Source organism: Canis lupus, chromosome X, assembly GCF_003254725.2.
Source record: "Canis lupus dingo isolate Sandy chromosome X, ASM325472v2, whole genome shotgun sequence".
NCBI classification, from domain to species: domain Eukaryota; kingdom Metazoa; phylum Chordata; class Mammalia; order Carnivora; family Canidae; genus Canis; species Canis lupus.
In genome coordinates, this window is record NC_064281.1 from 67,157,407 (window position 1) to 67,175,853 (window position 18,447).

The 18,447-nt window shown below is 36.0% G+C and overlaps 1 protein-coding gene across 1 annotated transcript in view; it reads right to left on the reverse strand.

The window, feature by feature from the left end:
- LOC112649482 (protein C-ets-1-like) overlaps positions 1-18,447 on the reverse strand; it is a 72,849-nt gene that overhangs the window by 21,129 nt on the left and 33,273 nt on the right. Inside the window, 1 exon segment of the mRNA XM_035711639.2 lies at positions 13,734-13,838. The gene's annotated coding sequence lies outside the window, so the exon portion shown is untranslated.

Below are 18,447 nucleotides of genomic sequence, written 5' to 3' on the forward strand. Positions count from 1 at the left end.
GAATTCCTCTTAGGAGCTCTTTCTTCCTCTAAGCTTATCTTTGATTATTCTTGATCATAAAAAGAAAACATATATAGTCCCAGTTATGCAAATGACTGGTAACGGGATTCTTTAAAAGTTCTGTTAAAATTGAAATTTAATGCATTTTATATAAGTCCAGTTTTCACTGGCCTATATCTGACATATGCTAGTAACAATCTGATTAATGGAGGTTGGATGGAAACTTGAGCTCTTTCAATAAGAGGCTAGGCCTACAGAATATCATTGAAGTTTTCACTTTTAAAACATTTATATCAGATTTAAAAATGATGAGCTAGTGTCACAGAGCCAGGTTTCATAGTCAGTGGGAAGTGAGACATGTTAATGGATGTTATATGTCAGTCAAGAATGTTCCATCAGTAAAAGGGAGAAAAGTAGGACCATTATATTTTGTCTTGCATATGTTTAACTAAAAAGCATACCTTTAGTTCCCTACAGGTAATTAATTTTATTATAATTAAGATTAATTTATGTTGATTCTGATGCTGAATATAAATGCTATTACCAACTTAGAAAAATAAATTCAGGGGCACCTGGCTGGCTCAGTCAGTAGAAAATGTAACTCATGATCTTGCAGTCATGAGTTCAAGCACCACACAGGGGATTAAGTTGTACTTAAAATAAAAAATAAATAATTGCAAAGCCAAAGGAAAAGTGAAGATAGAATATATTGCAATACTAGTTTCTTGTGGAAATGTCACCTATGATCTGAGCTATTTTTTATAATATACATTAAAAATATCCACTGTCTGTAATTTGTGACATTTTGTATTATTTTAGAACACAAGGATTTATAATATCATTAGACCAGAGAAAGAAAGCATAAACTTGTATGGTCACTTTGAAACTAAGAGGAAGGTAATAAAGTGTTAAAGTGATTTTAATAGACCAGAATGATTATTTCTGCCTGTCTAGTGAATACATTTGATTCATCTGTTCATTTTTTGATTTGTTGTTTCTCTAAGATTGTTTTCCTCTAATTAAGTCTTCATTGTTTATATGGCATCCATTAATGGCATCCAATGTGTTTTATATATCTGTATGTCTTCTGTTCCTTTAGGCACTATAAGCGTTTGTAGGGTAATAATGTTCAACAGATGTTTCAGTATCATGATCACTGTCACCCTGCAGAATGATCTCTTTCCCAAGGATGCTACCCCTGTGCTGCACACTTCCATTCTGTTGATATCTTTCTATAAAACAATGAAGGAATGATAGATGGAGCAAAGGGTGAAGCACACACACACACACACACACACACACACGGATTAAAATGGATACTTCTTACAAACACTATTTTCTTTTTTTTCCCAAGAAAATAAGATCAACATAATTTTCTGTGTTTGAAAAACATATAAGCACCGATAAAAAATAAATGTATTTAAAAAAAGAAAAACATATAAGGAGGGATACCTGGGCGGCTCAATTGGTTAAGTGTCCTACTTTTAGTTTTGGCTCAGATCATGATCTCAGGGTCATGAAATTGAGCCCAAGTTGAGCTCCACACTCAGCATAGACTGCTTAAATTCTCTACCTCTCCCTCTGCTCCTCTGCACCTCACTCTCCCTCTCTTGCTAAAATAAATAAATAAAATCTTTAAAGAAAAACCTATAAGGTAAAAGCACACCTTTACATTTTATAGCATCAGCGAAATGCTTACTCTCATGCTATTGTTAATAGTTCAGTGGTGTTATTTATGTATATGATTGTGTGTCATTCTTCCAAAGGTCTGCAGCTAATGTACATTCCTTTTTGATTCAAGTACATTTTCCATCCTTTACTGAGAAGGTTAAATCATTAGCTCTTTGGCAATGAAAAAATTTCACAAGCCAGTATAAAATAATTTCCCAAACAAAAAATTTGAACTCAGATATATGACCAATAAATAACTCATTCAAAAAACACTTTTATCCCAATGACATTAAAATAAACAAAAGTTACAAGTTAAATAATATTTTTGTAAAATCTTTATATTTGTCTTTGCATGATGATCTAAATGTGCATTTTTATTGATGAGCATATTTTGAGCTATGTTATACATTTTACTGTTCTGAAGGATCTTTGAAAAACCCATCATTAACACCAACATTATTAATTTGAAGCACGTGTAAAACTTCAAATAATCTTTCGGAAATAGCAGCTTTGTTATCTGCCACATCTGACAAATTGCTAAAATTTGAAAGACTTTTTAAAATATGCCTGCTTTTTGGGGTGCCTGGGTAGCACAGTCAGTTGAGTGTTTGACTTTTGGTTTTGACTTAGGTTGTGATCTCATGGTCTTGGGATTTAAACCTGTGTTGGGCTCTGCACTCAGCATGGAGTCTACTTAAGACTCTCTCTCTCCTTCTACTTCAGCCCCTACCCCCCAAATAAATAAATTTATTTATTATCTTTTTAAAAGGTTTTATTTATTTATTCATGAGACACACACACACACACACACACACACACACACACAGAGAGAAAGAGGCAGAGGGAGAAGCAGGCTCCATGCAGGGAGCTTGATGTGGGACTCGATCCCAGGACTCCAGGATCACAAAATATTTTTTAAAGAAGAAAGTGTACCTGCTTTTTAAACATTTTTCACCAACAATATATAATTTGAAAAATGATACATAATTTTATTATTTTCTGTGTAGAACCGATTGTTTATTTTTTTTCATTGCTGTCTTCATTGGAGTGTTTAAGGTTCCCACAGACAAATTGTCAATATTACTTAATATTCATTTTTAAAAATGTGATTAATATCTGAGTGGTAATTATTGTAATAATGATACATTTATCCATTTACATATGAATTTTTGTTGTTGAAAATTTTAATTTCATTATTTTGTTTCAATGTTTTAAAAACAAGAACTCCAGTCATTTTCTTGATATTTTATGACAAGATCACCCCTTCAAGAGATTTAATGGTGGTTTCAGTGTGTATAATCATAACAAGATTATTTTTCTTTGTGTTAGCACTTTTTCTTTCTGTAAAACAAGATAATTTCATAATTAAGTACAGTGTTTAAGGGCTTTATTTTTAAGGTGTTGAGATACAATGAACTTAATTGGTCTACTAAGGCCTTATAATTTTTTATTCATCAGGTATAAGCCTATTTATGTATTATGAAAATATATGTATTTTATAAACTCCTTATTGTAAAATGTTCTAAACACAGTGCTTAACATATCATTTGAATGATGAATATTTTAAAATGAAAATTCAATTGAACAGAAGATTAATAGAATAAATTATATTCATTTTTCTCCTTTAGATATTGAGTTAAATATGGCATACACAAAATGATTTATTTTGCAGAATTAAGAAAAAATAGAGACCTCATTCTAAATTCAAAAAATAAGAAAATTAATTTATGAGATATTATCCTGATGGTTACAATTATAATAATTACAAAAGAGTAAATAAACATCTGATCCATTTTAGTAAATCTCCTTCCCTACAAATGGTTATACCTATAACAAAACATACTGAGATTATGTCAGAAAAATCCTCAGGTTACTCTTGCTTTTCACTCAGCAAATATTTATTGTGTTTAAGAAGTGCTATTCTTTAGAACAATGCTAGTTACCCTTTAAACTTAAATATTCAAGTAAGAGTCTTACAGAGAAGTCATTATGGCCCAGGAAAGATGAATGTAGAATTTAGAGTTCAGGATTTTAGTTATAATGTGAGGTTTAAATTCAGAGATAGAGAACATTTTTGGCATTAATTTTAATAATGGAAATTATTAAATTATAAATATATGTTCAAAACTGACAGAAAAATGAAGATAGGCAAGAAATAAACTTTAAAAATCTGACTAAATTCTAAGGTGTAAAAGTGATCATATTCAATGTTGAAAAATTAAGAGCGTTTCCTCTAAGGTCAGGAACAAGATAAGGATGTCTAATCTCACCACTGTTATTTAACATATACTGGAAGTTCTACCCACAGCAATCAGACAACAAAAATAAGTAAAAGGCATCCAAATCAGCAAGGAAGAAGTAGAACTTTCATTATTTGCAGATAACGTGATACTATATATAGAAAACCCTAAAGAATTTAACAATGAACCTACTACTACTGATAAATGACTTAAGTAAGGTCCCAGGATACAAAATCACTGTACAGAAATCTGTGGCAATTTTATATACTAATAATGAAGTAACAGAAAGAGAAATTAAGAAAGCAATTTCATTTGCAATTACACCAAAGATAATAAAATACATAAGAATAAACTTGACCAAGGAAGTGAAAGACCTATACTCTTGAAACACTGATGAAAGATATTAAAGATGACACAAACAAGAAGGAGGGGCGCCTGTGTGGCTCAGTCAGTTGTGTTTGACTCTTGGTTTCAGCTCAGTTCATGATCTCATGGGTCATGGGATTGAGCGCTGTGTAGGGCTCTGTGCTCAGTAGAGCATCTGCTTGAAGTTTCTCTCTCTCTGCCCCACTCTACACACACTCTCTCTTTCAAATACATAAATAGATCTTTCCTTAAAGGGAAAAGGATATTCCGTGCTCATGAATTGGAAGAACAAATATTGTTAAAATGTCTGTACTATATAAAGCAAGATCTACACAGTTAATGCAATCCCTATAAAAATAACAACAATATTTTTCACAGAAGAAAGAACAAATAATCTGAAAGTGTGTATGGAACCAGTTAAGATCCTCAATGGCCATAACAATCTTGAAAAAGCAAAACAAAACTGAAGTATGACAATTCCAGATTTTAAGTTATACTACAAAGGTGTAGTCATCACAACAGTAGGTACTGTCACAACAATAGACACATAGATAAATGGAACAGGATGGAAAGTCCAGAAATAAACCCCCTTTTACATGGTCAATTAACTTTGGAGAAAGAAGGAAAGAATATGCAAGGGGAAAAAAGACATTTTCTTCAATGAATGATGCTGGGAAAACTAGATGGCTACATGCAAGAGAATGAAACTAGACCACTTTCTTACACCACACACATAAAAATAAACTCAAAACAGATTAAGTACCTAAATGTGAGTCCTGAAACTACAAAAATGCTAGAAGAGACCAGAGGCAGTAATTTCTCTGACATTAGACATGGCAACCTTTTTCTAGTTTCATATCCTGAGGCAAGGGAAACAAAAGCAAAAAGAAATGACTAAGACTACGTAAAAATAAAAATCTTCTGCACAGGAAAGGAAACAACCAACAAAACTAAAAGACAACCTCTGGAATGGGAGAAGATATTTATTTGCAAAGGGCACTTCTGATAAAGGGTATCTAAAATATATAAAGAACTTAGAAAACAACACCCCAAAAATTAATAATCCATTTTAAAAATGAGCATAAGGCATGAACAGATATATATCCAAAGAAGACATCCATGTGGCTAACAGACACATGTAAAGATGTTCAACATCACTCCTTATCAGGGAAATACAAATCAAAACTGTAATAAGCTATCTCCTTAACCTGTCAGGATGACTAAAATCAACAACACAAGAAGCAACAAATGTTGGAGAGTATGTGGAAAAGAGGAATCCTTGTACACTTCTGGTGGGAGTGCAAGCTGGTGTAACCACTGTGGAAAACATTATGGAGGTTCCTCAAAAACTTAAAAATGGTATTACCCTAAGATCCAGTAATCTCACTACTAGGTATTTACCCAAGAAATACAAAACACTAATTCAAAGGGATACATGCACTTCTATGTTTAATGTGGCATTTTTTACAATTATTTACAAATTATGGGAGCAGTGCAAGAGTCCATTAAGAGATAAATAGATAAGGAAGATGTGGTATATTAATATGCAATGGAATATTATTCAGCCATCAAAAATAATAAAATTTTGTCATTTGCAATGTCATGGATAGAACTAGAGAGTATAATACCAAGCAAAATAAGAAAAAGAAAAACAAATACTATATGATTTCACTCATATGTAGAAATTTAAGAAAGACAAATGAATAAAGGGAACAAAAGGCAAGCAAGACGAACCAAGAAACAAACTCTTAACTACAGAGAACATACTCACAGTTACCAGAGGGGAAGTGGATAGGGTGATGGGTGAAATAGTGAAGGGACTTAAGAGTACACTTATTCTGATGAACACTGAGTAATGTATAGAATTGTTGAGTCATTATATTGTACACAAGAAACTAATATAGGACTGCATGTTAACAATACTGAAATTAGGAGTAGGGGCAAGATGGCGGAAGAGTAGGGTCCCCAAGTCAACTGTCCCCACCAAATTACCTAGATAACCTTCAAATCATCCTGAAAATCTACGAATTCGGCCTGAGATTTAAAGAACAGCTGGAATGCTACAGTGAGAAGAGTTCGTGCTTCTATCAAGGTAGGAAAACGGGGAAAAAGAAATAAAGAAACAAAAGGCCTCCAAGGAGGAGGGGCCCCGCGAGGAGCCGGGCTGAGGCCGGGGCGAGTGTCCCCAGGACAGGACAGCCCCGTCCGGAGAAGGAGGAGCTGCACCAACCTTCCCGGGTGGAAAGGGGCACCCAGGGAGTTGGAGCAGGACCCCAGGAGGGGCGAGGATGCCCTCGGGCTCCCTGGGACACTAACAGAGCAACTGCGCCCAAGCAGAGTGCGCTGAGCTCCCTAAAGGGCTGCCACGTGCCCCGCGGGACCCCGAGCAGCTCCGAGGGCCTTGGGCGGTGGCTCCGTGCAGAGGCGGCTGTGCGGCCGGGAGCGCGAATCCAACAGCGAAGGCCCGGGAACACTGGGCGCCTGGGCGCCGGGGACACAACCCAGGATCTGGCCTCCCCCCGGGACAGGCAGAGGCCGGGAGGGCCCAGGAGAGCAAGGACGCTCCTGCTCCGAGCTGAGCAGATCAGCGGCCCCGCCCCGGAGCCTCCAGGCCCTGCAGACGGAGACCTCCAGAGTTACTGCCGGAGCTGAATCCAGGGCTCCAGAGCTGGCCCCACCACTGGGGCTGTTCCTCCTGGGGCCTCACGGGGTAAACAACCCCCACTGAGCCCTGCAACAGGCAGGGGGCAGAGCAGCTCCCCCAAGTGCTAACACCTGAAAATCAGCACAACAGGCCCCTCCCCCAGAAGACCAGCTAAACGGACAAGTTCCAGGGGAAGTCAAGGGACTTAAAGTATACAGAATCAGAAGATACTCCCCCGTGGGTTTTTTTTTTTTTTTTTTTTTGCTCTCTGATTTCTGATTGCTTCCCCAGTCTTTTTTTCCTTTCTTTTTCTTTCTCTTCTTCTTCTCTTTTTTCTTTTTTCTTCCTTTTTAATTTTTTCTTTTTCTCTTTTCTTTCCTTCTCTCTCTGTCCTTTTCTCCTTTTCCTACTACAACTTGTTTTTCGCCACTCTGCACTGAGCAAATGACTAGAAGGAAAACCTCACCTCAAAAGAAAGAAACATAAACAGTCCTCTCTCCCATAGAGTTACAAAATCTGGATTACAATTCAATGTCAGAAAGCCAATTCAGAAGCACTATTATACAGCTACTGGTGGCTTTAGAAAAAAGCATAAAGGACACAAGAGACTTCATGACTGCAGAATTTACATCTAATCAGGCAGAAATTAAAAATCAATTGAATGAGATGCAACCCAAACTAGAAGTCCTAACGACGAGGGTTAACGAGGTGGAATAACAAGTGAGTGACATAGAAGACAAGTTGATGGCAAAGAGGGAAACTGAGGAAAAAAGAGACAAACAAATAAAAGGCCATGAAGATAGATTAAGGGAAATAAACGACAGCCTGAGGAAGAAAAATCTACGTTTAATTGGGGTTCCTGAGGGCGCCGAAAGGGCCAGAGGGCCAGAATATGTATTTGAACAAATCCTAGCTGAAAACTTTCCTAATCTGGGAAGGGAAACAGGCATTCAGATCCAGGATAGAGAGATCCCCCCCTAAAACCAATAAAAACCATTCAACACCTCGACATTTAATAGTGAAGCTTGCAAATTCCAAGGATAAAGAGAAGATCCTTAAAGCAGCAAGAGACAAGAAATCCCTGACTTTTATGGGCAGGAGTATTAGGTTAACAGCAGACCTCTCCACAGAGACCTGGCAGGCCAGAAAGGGCTGGCAGGATATATTCAGGGTCTTAAAAAAGAAAAACATGCAACCAAGAATACTTTATCCAGCAAGGCTCTCATTCAAAATGGAAGGAGAGATAAAGAGCTTCCAAGACAGGCAGCAACTGAAAGAATATGTGACCTCCAAACCAGCTCTGCAAGAAATTTTAAGGGGGACTCTTAAAATTCCCCTTTAAGAAGAAGTTTAGTGGAACAATCCACAAAAACAATGACTGAATAGATATCATGATGACACTAAACTCATACCTTTCAATAGTAACTCTGAATGTGAACAGGCTTAATGACCCCATCAAAAGGTGCAGGGTGTCAGACTGGATAAAAAAGCAGGACCCATCTATTTTCTGTCTACAAGAGACTCATTTTAGACAGAGGGACACATATAACGTGAAAATAAAAGGTTGGAGAACCATTTGCCATTCAAATGGTCCTCAAAAGAAAGCAGGGGTAGCCATCCTTATATCAGATAAACTAAAATTTACCCTGAAGACTGTAGTGAGAGCTGAAGAGGGACACTATATCATACTTAAAGGATCTATCCAACAAGAGGACTTAACAATCTTCAATATATATGCCCCGAATGTGGGAGCTGCCAAATATATCAATCAATTAATAACCAAAGTGAAGACATACTTAGATAGTAATACACTTATACTTGGTGACTTCAATCTAGCGCTTTCTACACTCAATAGGTCTTCTAAGCACAACATCTCCAAAGAAACGAGAGCTTTAAATGATACACTGGACCAGATGGATTTCACAGATATCTACAGAACTTTACATCCAAACTCAACTGAATACACATTCTTCTCAAATGCACATGGAACTTTCTCCAGAATAGACCACATACTGGGTCACAAATCGGGTCTGAACCAATACCAAAGGATTGGGATCGTCCCCTGCATATTCTCAGACCATAATGCCTTGAAATTAGAACTAAATCACAACAAGAAGTTTGGAAGGACCTCAAACACGGGGAGGTTAAGGACCATCCTGCAAAAGATGAAAGGGTCAACCAGGAAATTAAGGAAGAATTAAAAAGGGCCATGGAAACTAATGAGAATGAAGATTCAACCATTCAAAATCTTTGGGATGCAGCAAAAGCATAGGGGGAAATACATCGCAATACAAGCATCCATTCAAAAACTGGAAAGAACTCAAATACAAAAGCTAACCTTACACCTAAAGGAGCTAGAGAAAAACAGCAAATATATCCTACACCCAGCAGAAGAAGAGAGTTAATAAAGATTGGAGCAGAACTCAACGAAATTGAGACCAGAAGAACTGTGGAACAGATCAACAAAACCAGGAGTTGGTTCTTTGAAAGAATTAATAAGATAGGTAAAGCATTAGCCAACCTTATTAAAAAGAAGAGAGAAGACTCAAATTATTAAAATCATGAATGAGAAAGGAGAGATCACTACCAACACCAAGGAAATACAATTTTAAAAACTTATTGTGAACAGCTATACACCAATAAATTAAGAAATCTAGAAGAAATGGACGCATTCCTGGAAAGACACAAACTACCAAAACTGGAACTGGAAGCAATAGAACACCTGAACAGGCCAATAACCAGGGAGGAAATTGAAGCAGTCATCAAAAACCTCCCAAGACACAAAAGTTCAGGGCCAGATGGCTTCCCTGGGGAATTCTATCAAACGTTTAAAGAAGAAACCATACCTATTCTCCTAAACCTGTTTGGAAAGATAGAAAGAGATGGAGTACTTCCAAATTTGTTCTATGAGGCCAGTATCACCTTAATTCCAAAACGAGTCAAAAACCCCACCAAAAAGGAGAATTACAGACCAATATCCCTGATGAACATGGATGTAAAAATTCTCAACAAGATACTAGCAAATAGGATCCAAAAGTACATTAAGAAAATTATTCACCATGACCAAGTAGTATTTATCCCCGGGACACAAGGCTGGTTCAACAATAGTAAAAACAATCAATGTGATTCATCATATCAGCAAGAGAAAAACCAAGAACCATGTGATCCTCTCAATAGATGCAGAGAAAGCATTTGACAAAATACAGCATCCATTCCTGATCAAAACTCCTCAGAGTGTAGTGATAGAGGGAACATTCCTCAACATCTTAAAAGCCATCTTTGAAAAGCCCACAGCAAATATAATTCTCAATGGGGAAGCACTGGGAGCCTTTCCCCTAAGATCAGGAACAAGACAGGGATGTCCACTCTTCACCGATATTCAACATAGTACTGGAAGTCCTAGCCTCAGCAATCAGACAACAAAAAGATATTAAAGGCATTCAGATTGGCAAAGAAGTCAAACTCTCCCTCTTCGCCGATGACATGATACTCTACATAGAAAACCCAAGAGATTCCACCCCAAGATTGCTAAAACTCATACAGCAATTTGGCAGTGTGGCAGGATATAAAATCACTCCCCAGAAATCAGTGGCATTTCTATACACTAACAATGAGACTGAAGAAAGAGAAATTAAGGAGTCAAAGCCATTTACAATTGCACCCAAAAGCATAAGATACCTAGAAATAAACCTAACCAAAGAGGTAAAGGATCTATACCCTAAAAACTAGAGAACACTTCTGAAAGAATTTGAGGAAGACACAAAGAGATGGAAAAATATTCCATGCTCTTGGATTGGCAGAATTAATATTATGAAAATGTCCATGTTACCCAGGGCAATTTACACGTTTCACGCAATCCCTATCAAAATACCATGGACTTTCTTCAGCGAGTTAGAACAAATTATTTTAAGATTTGTGTGGAATCAGAAAAGACCCCGAATAGCCAGGGGAATTTTAAAAAAGAAAACCATATCTGGGGGCATCACAATGCCAGATTTCAGGTTGTACTACAAAGCTGTGGTCATCAAGACAGTGTGGTACTGGCACAAAAACAGACACATAGATCAATGGAACAGAATAGAGAACCCAGAAGTGGACCCTGAACTTTATGGTCAACTAATATTCGATGAAGGAGGAAAGACCATGCATTGGAAGAAAGACAGTCTCTTCAATAAAAGGTGCTGGGAAAATTGGACATCCACATGTAGAAGAATGAAACTAGACCACTCTCTTTCACCATACACAAAGATAAAATCAAAATGGATGAAAGATCTAAATGTGAGACAAGATTCCATCCAAATCCTAGAGGAGAACACAGGCAACACCCTTTTTGAACTCAGCCACAGTAACTTCTTGCAAGATACATCCATGAAGGCAAAAGAAACAAAAGCAAAAATAAACTATTGGGATTTCATCAAGATAAGCTTTTGCACAGCAAAGGATACAGTCAACAAAACTAAAAGACAACCTACAGAATGGGAGAAGGTATTTGCAAATGACATATCAGATAAAGGGCTAGTTTCCAAGATCTATAAAGAACTTCTTAAACTCAACACCAAAGAAACAAACAATCCAATCATGAAATGGGCAAAAGACATGAAGATAAATCTCACAGAGGAAGACATAGACATGGCCAACATGCACATGAGAAAATGCTCTGCATCACTTGCCATCAGGGAAATACAAATCAAAACCACAATGAACTGCCACCTCACACCAGTGAGAATGGGGAAAATTAACAAGACAGGAAACCACAAATGTTGGAGAGGATATGGAGAAAAGGGAACCCTCTTGCACTGTTGGTGGGAATGTGAACTGGTGCAGCCACTCTGGAAAACTGTGTGGAGGTTCCTCAAAGAGTTAAAAATATACCTGCCCTAGACCCAGCAATTGCACTGTTGGGGATTTACCCCAAAGATACAGATGCAGTGAAACGCCGGGACACCTGCACCCCGATGTTTGTAGCAGCAATGTCCACAATAGCCAAACTGTGGAAGGAGCCTCGGTGTCCATCGAAAGATGAGTGGATAAAGAAGATGTGGTTTATGTATACAATGGAATATTTCTCAGCCATTAGAAATGACAAATACCCACCATTTGCTTTCAGGTGGATGGAACTGGAGGGTATTATGCTGAGTGAAATAAGTCAATCGGAGAAGGACAAACATTATATGTTCTCATTCATTTGGTGAATATGTGGAAGGGGAGGAAGGCGGGGGTGGGGGTGAATTTCCATGTGCATTGATTTTCCCAGATCTTTAAAAAAGTATCATATGCTTTCCCTTTGCACTAGTGATTGTACTAAATGGAGAAAACTCTTTCTGTAGATATTTATTATTAATAACATCATAAATATTTTTTTACATAAAGGTTAGCACCCAGAAAAAACAATTCTAGAAAAAGGACAAAGAAAACCACAGCAGTACTTAAGCACCCTTCCTAGTATTTTATCCCATTTTCTTTTCCTTTCCCCTGTTAAACCCTCCAGTCACCTGGCAGTAACGGAAATGAACATAAAATAGGTTTCCTCATATTTGTCTTTCTTTGCTTGTCAATTAAAAATGGATATGGATAAAAAAGCAATATTTCATTGCATCACAGATTTGATATAATACCTGAACAATAATGAGCTTTATCTTGACATTCACATTTGAAACAAATACCATCATCTGAAATACTTTTTATGAAGCATGTGTCTTTAAAAACTTAAAAAAAAACTTTAATAGTGTTTTATAATGTTGGAGCTGATTAGTAGTTAGATTTTGTTGCTCTCACAGCCTACTGAGGGAGACAAGCTTAATGACTGATATAACAAAAGCATGCAAAATGTGCTATGTGAGCAGAGAGGAATGAGCCATAATTCAGTTATGTACTTTAAAAATGATAAAAATTAGTCTATCAGAGATAACGTTATGATCAACATATTATTTGACTTGAGTTTACTATTAAAAAGGAGTATAGTAACTTATTCACAATAGAGGTAGGGGCCAGAAAGTTTCACAGTCCTTTTATTTTTTTTCCTTTTTTTTTTTTCCACAGTCCTTTTAAATGTTCATTATAACCACTTTGTAATTAGGTGTTTTTGTCTGCATGGTCTTTTGCTAGACACTAAAGGGAGATATCCATTAGTTATGGTTCTTGGTTTTAATTGTTTGAATTTTAAGTGATAAAATCAACAGACACTCATGGGGTTAGGTAATGTGAACATATCAATAAATAGATGAAAATGTACATATATCCTTTCACTTTTATCTGAGGAGGATGAAATGAGATGGTAGACGGCAGTCAGTAGAAGTGATGTGTTTTAATCTTGCAAATGTTAATCAAACTAGGTAATTTATTCTCTTTATTTATAGGAATTTACAATCAGGAAGTCCAAGATAAAACTGCCTAGAGGAGAAATGAAAATAACAGTGGCTTTCTTGATGAATGGCAGCTTATTTTTACCTGCACACATGGTTATAGGAAAGGTCTAAAAATTTAAAGGATATACAATGAGATTACAGCATTCCTATAACCTCACTTAGAATATTGTGTTTAGTTCTGGCTACCATATTAAAAAAAAAGATGTAGCATTTGAAAAGGGGAATTAGGTTGACCTTGGGGCTGCAAGGTATGAGCCGTGAAGACAGTATAGAATCCTGAATTTCTGTAACCTTTAAAGAGCACAGGTTGAAGAAGATTTAATTGAAAATAAACTCACTTCAATATACATATAGATAGATAATGTCGACTTTGTTTTTTATTACAACACCGATTATTGTAAAAGAGATGTGTAAAATTTAATAGAAATGAAACTTGCCAAAACAGACCTCTGTACTCGTCAGCGTTCTAAGTCCATCTTTCTGTAGCATGTAAGTAGAATAATGTTCTATTAATTTCCTCTATGAAATAAAATGTCTTCAGTCTGTGTTTTTCTGAAACATAGAAAGGATATACCCTTAGCTGAATACCACTAACAGACATTCCAATAACTATAAATCAAAGGAAAAATAGTATGTATTAGGAGTGGCAACTAAGTTGCAATTGCCACTAATTTCTCAGAGGAATTTCATTTTAATCTACTTATATTTTAGGAAGATAGTCAGCAACTTAGGAATCAGAGAACCATGGGGTATTTGAGTTATGATGGGCCACAGAGGTCAATTTGTCCAATCCTGGCTTTACAAATTAGGATACTCGGATGTAAGAACAGGAAAGTCATTTGTTCATGGGCACACAGGTAGTTAATTGCATAGTTGAGACTAATACCGAGGTATTCTTATGCCTTGTTCATTGTTCTTTCTGTTAACACTATTGCTTCCAGAATAGGTGGTTATTTGAAATCATTTATAACGTGGTTTCATGCAAGTTTGAGAGTAACTTTTCATGGAAACAAAGTCATAAACTCAGAGTTCTCCTTTGCTCTATTTTATACTCTATTTTCATGTTAATTTAGGCTTCCAATCATATTAATGTTAGCTTTAGACTTTTTTTTTTCTTTTTGCACATGACCCTTCTTTTTGATTCTCATATCTATCTACTTGGTCATTTCATGCCGAGAACATTGCAGTAAACTCCTATCTGGTCTTACCTCCAAACTTTTTTGTAACAATTCATCCTGCACATCCTGTCAGTTGCAATTTCCTGAAGTGTTTTTGCCCTCTTTCTGTCTCTGTTTTTCAAAACCTATCTTCAAGACTCAAATCAATTTCACTCTTCTATAATGATTTAGTGACCACTTCAGGTAAAATGGATATTTTCATCTAAATTCTTATAGCACTTAGTTTATATCACCCATGCATTCAACATTTGTTCATCAGATATTCTTGAGTGCCTACTCTATGCCAAGAAGTTGGGTGGTTTACCATTCACAGACTTTCAATGTAACAATTTGGAACTATGACTTATCAGTCTTTTTTAGACTGAAATATTCTTGATATTAGGAATCATGCTTGAAAAATCTTTGTATTCTACGTAGTCCATAGCAAAGAGGCTTTTGTGCATAGTTGATGATCAGTAAATATTTGTGGAATATTTAAATAAGAAGCTGCTTTTTGGGCCTGGGTGGTTCAGCGGTTGGGTGTCTGCCTTCAGCTCAGGGTGTGATCCCGGGATCGGGGATCGAGTCCCATGTTGCGCTCCTTGCAGGGAGCCTGCTTCTTCCTCTACCTGTGTCTCCGCCTCTCTCTCTCTCTCTCTCTGTGTGTGTCTCGTGAATAAGTAAATAAAATCTTTAAAAGAAAAAGAAGCTGCTTTTCATAGGATAAAGAGATAAATGTGGCCTCTATGGGATCAGCAAACAAACTGTTAGATATCAATTATAAGCATGTTTGAAGAGCTTCCTTTAACTCTTAAAAGAAGCTGTTTTTTCACATATCATGAAGTGACAAGATGATCAAGGAAAAAAGTTTGATACATTTTAGTCATATTTTAGTCATATTCTGATAGATAAATATTGTCAACAACAAAAAGTGGAAGAGCATGGACTGAGATTTAAAACACTTCAGTTTCAGTCTTAGATATATAAAAGTGAGACAATATTTCAAACCCACTTCACACACAGAATAGTTGTACTCCATTGCTTAATATTTTTATTTTTTATTTTTATTTTTTATTTTATTTATTTTTTTGCTTAATAAAAAATAAATACTCCATTAACTATAAAACTATGTAACAGTAAGATGTTATTATTTAATATAAGAAAGATATTGTTGGGGATCCCTGGGTGGCGCAGCGGTTTGGCGCCTGCCTTTGGCCCAGGGCGCGATCCTGGAGACCCGGGATCGAATCCCACGTCGGGCTCCCGGTGCATGGAGCCTGCTTCTCTCTCTGCCTGTGTCTCTGCCTCTGTGTGTGTGTGTGTGTGTGTGTGACTATCATAAATAAAAAATAAAAAAAAAGAAAGATATTGTTGAACAAAAGATTTTAGACACATAAATGAGTTAGATCTAGTTTTTCAAAAGGTAACCATTTGTAATTTTAAGTAACTGCCTCTGGTGTCTTGATGGGAAAAGAACATGCTTTGCATTTTATTTTATTTTATTTTATTATTTTATTTTTTGACAGTGGAGTGGTCCTTGTTAGGGATTAAGTCAGGGGATGAAAAGTAAGGGATTTAACAGACCTTCAAGTAAGTAACCCTCTTCATTCCCACTCCTGCCATTTAGTAAAACGTTGAGAGTGTATCTAGGCCAAGATTCCTTTGCTTTTAATCCTGCTTGATTGTCTTCATCTGTACTACACCAAACCAGATAGGTTTACCAAGAATGATTAATTGGCAAATGAACTCATATTCTTAGAAACGGCTTAGCTGAGTTCTACTCACAGAACTGTCAGCATTTTACATCCAATTTAAGCTTCACGAAACAAGCCAAATGTTTTTTTTTAAGTTAAGTTATAATTAAAATAAAATTTTAGAATATTTTTCTCTAGGAATAATTTTAAAATGAATCTATATTTTTTATCCATCAATAATTCAGTATACTTGATGCCATCAACTGAGTTTGGATTCATGAAGTTTCTGATCAACTTTAGGTACTCCGTGAAGGTTTATTCAGATTCTAAAGCACCATGGCTATCCTTATATAATTAAGCATCCTCATCAGTGATGAAAATTGTGCTGTATAGTGGAAATTATTTCTTAGAATATGTTTTATGAAAATAAACTTGAATACTCTACAGTGATAAATTTGAGTGAGTTAATTGTCCCTTCACATAGCCATCATTCATCATCAATTATTTGACAAATATTTACTGGGTGCCCATTCTGTGCCACCATCTTCCTTAGGTTTTGGAGTGAAACAGTGGACAACAACCTTAAACCCATTGTTATATGGAGATTGTGTGTTCCTAGGGAAGATAGATCTAAAACAAGTAAATAGGGCAGCCCCGGTGGCGCAGTGGTTTAGCGCCACCTGCAGCCCAGGGCGTGATCCTGGAGACCCTTGATCGAGTCCCGCGTTGGGCTTCCTGCATGGAGCCCGCTTCTCCCTCCGCCTGTGTCTCTGTCTCTGTCTCTCTCTCTCTCTGAATGAATAAATAAATAAATCTTTAAACAAGTAAATAGATAAAATATTTACACATTGTTATAAATACTATTAAGGAAGCACCTTTTAATAATTCAAAATTGGAGGCTACTACTAAGTTCTCTACATAGGCAGCACACTATTTAGATAGTGGGTCAGCTTACTATCATCTAAGTGTATTATCAAACCATCAAACTTAAAGCTAACTAGAAGCTGGTAAAGAAGTAATTGTGTCCAGTCCTCAAAGGTTTTAATAAATGTTTTCTTTGGCTTCTGGAACATTTCTTTAGTGCTTTCTGTGAGTCATTCTGAACATACAATAATAAGACATGATCATCAACTAGATGACATGATGTATTACTAGTATTCAGTGTTTAAAAAAGCCCTTATAAAAGGCTAGCTAGAACCCCATACAGATCAAAGGACAATATTCAAAGGGTCACTCTGTGTCTTTAGTCAAACCTACAAACATGGATAGCAAGATTATAAGGAAAAAATTTTCCAACAGAAATATTATGGACAAAGATGCCAAAACATTAAGGGATTTAAAATGTATGAAGATTCTGAGGTATGTTCATAGTTTTATACAATAAGTTATTCAGGTAGTTTATCTAATAATTCATTTGTGTGACTGATATTTACTGAGGTTGAGTAAGTGGAAATATATTATTGAAAAACCTATTTGAGATGCATCTATAGTACCACTAAAAATATTTAGTTTGTCTCCTTGATGGGACATATATTGTGCATAGAAAATATAATTATTACTGTATTGTGAGAAGAGCGTGTTAATCTCATTTTTTATGATCATTGCCATGAAAAACACATATTCTGAACTATAATTCTATTTCTGAGATTCTTTATTATTGTAGGACATATGAGAAATATCATTGAATCTACTGAGACTCTACAGACTGGATTGACAAAGTTCTGTTTGTATAAAGGATCATCTGTCAGATACAATTGGCATAGTCTTCCATTCCTTAAATTATATTGGCAGCCTTTGTTAATACAATGTATATCCTGAAGCTCCCTTTTGTACAAATTCTAAAAGTGCCATAGGCTTGTTTATCTTTATTCTTACCTCATCCCATATTATTTTTTTCTTTTTCTTGTTTCTTTAGACTCTGATTTTACATCTCACTGACTTTTAAAAGAGTCAAGATGATGCATCAAAGTCTTTCAGAAGAAGCAGATATTTAATATGACCAAGGGTTTTGTTATTCCCAAGTAGTACTAGGAGAAATAAATTTCTGAATGGAGGAAAATGGTCAGTTCTAATTGTTTGGGCTTTGAATCATAAGAATGTGTTTTTGGAGAATTAAGTGAATCAGAGTTTGTTTGGATGTCTTCTGGAAACTTAACTAAGCCTAAATATCCAGGCCTTTATTTTTAAACTTTTATATTGAAATATTTTTTCAGTCCATTTTTTTAACCTACATGCTTGTAAAAAAATTGGAATTCCTAAAAAGATTAAATAGCTTTATATCTGCTGCTGTGGAGCAAGAGTTGACATATA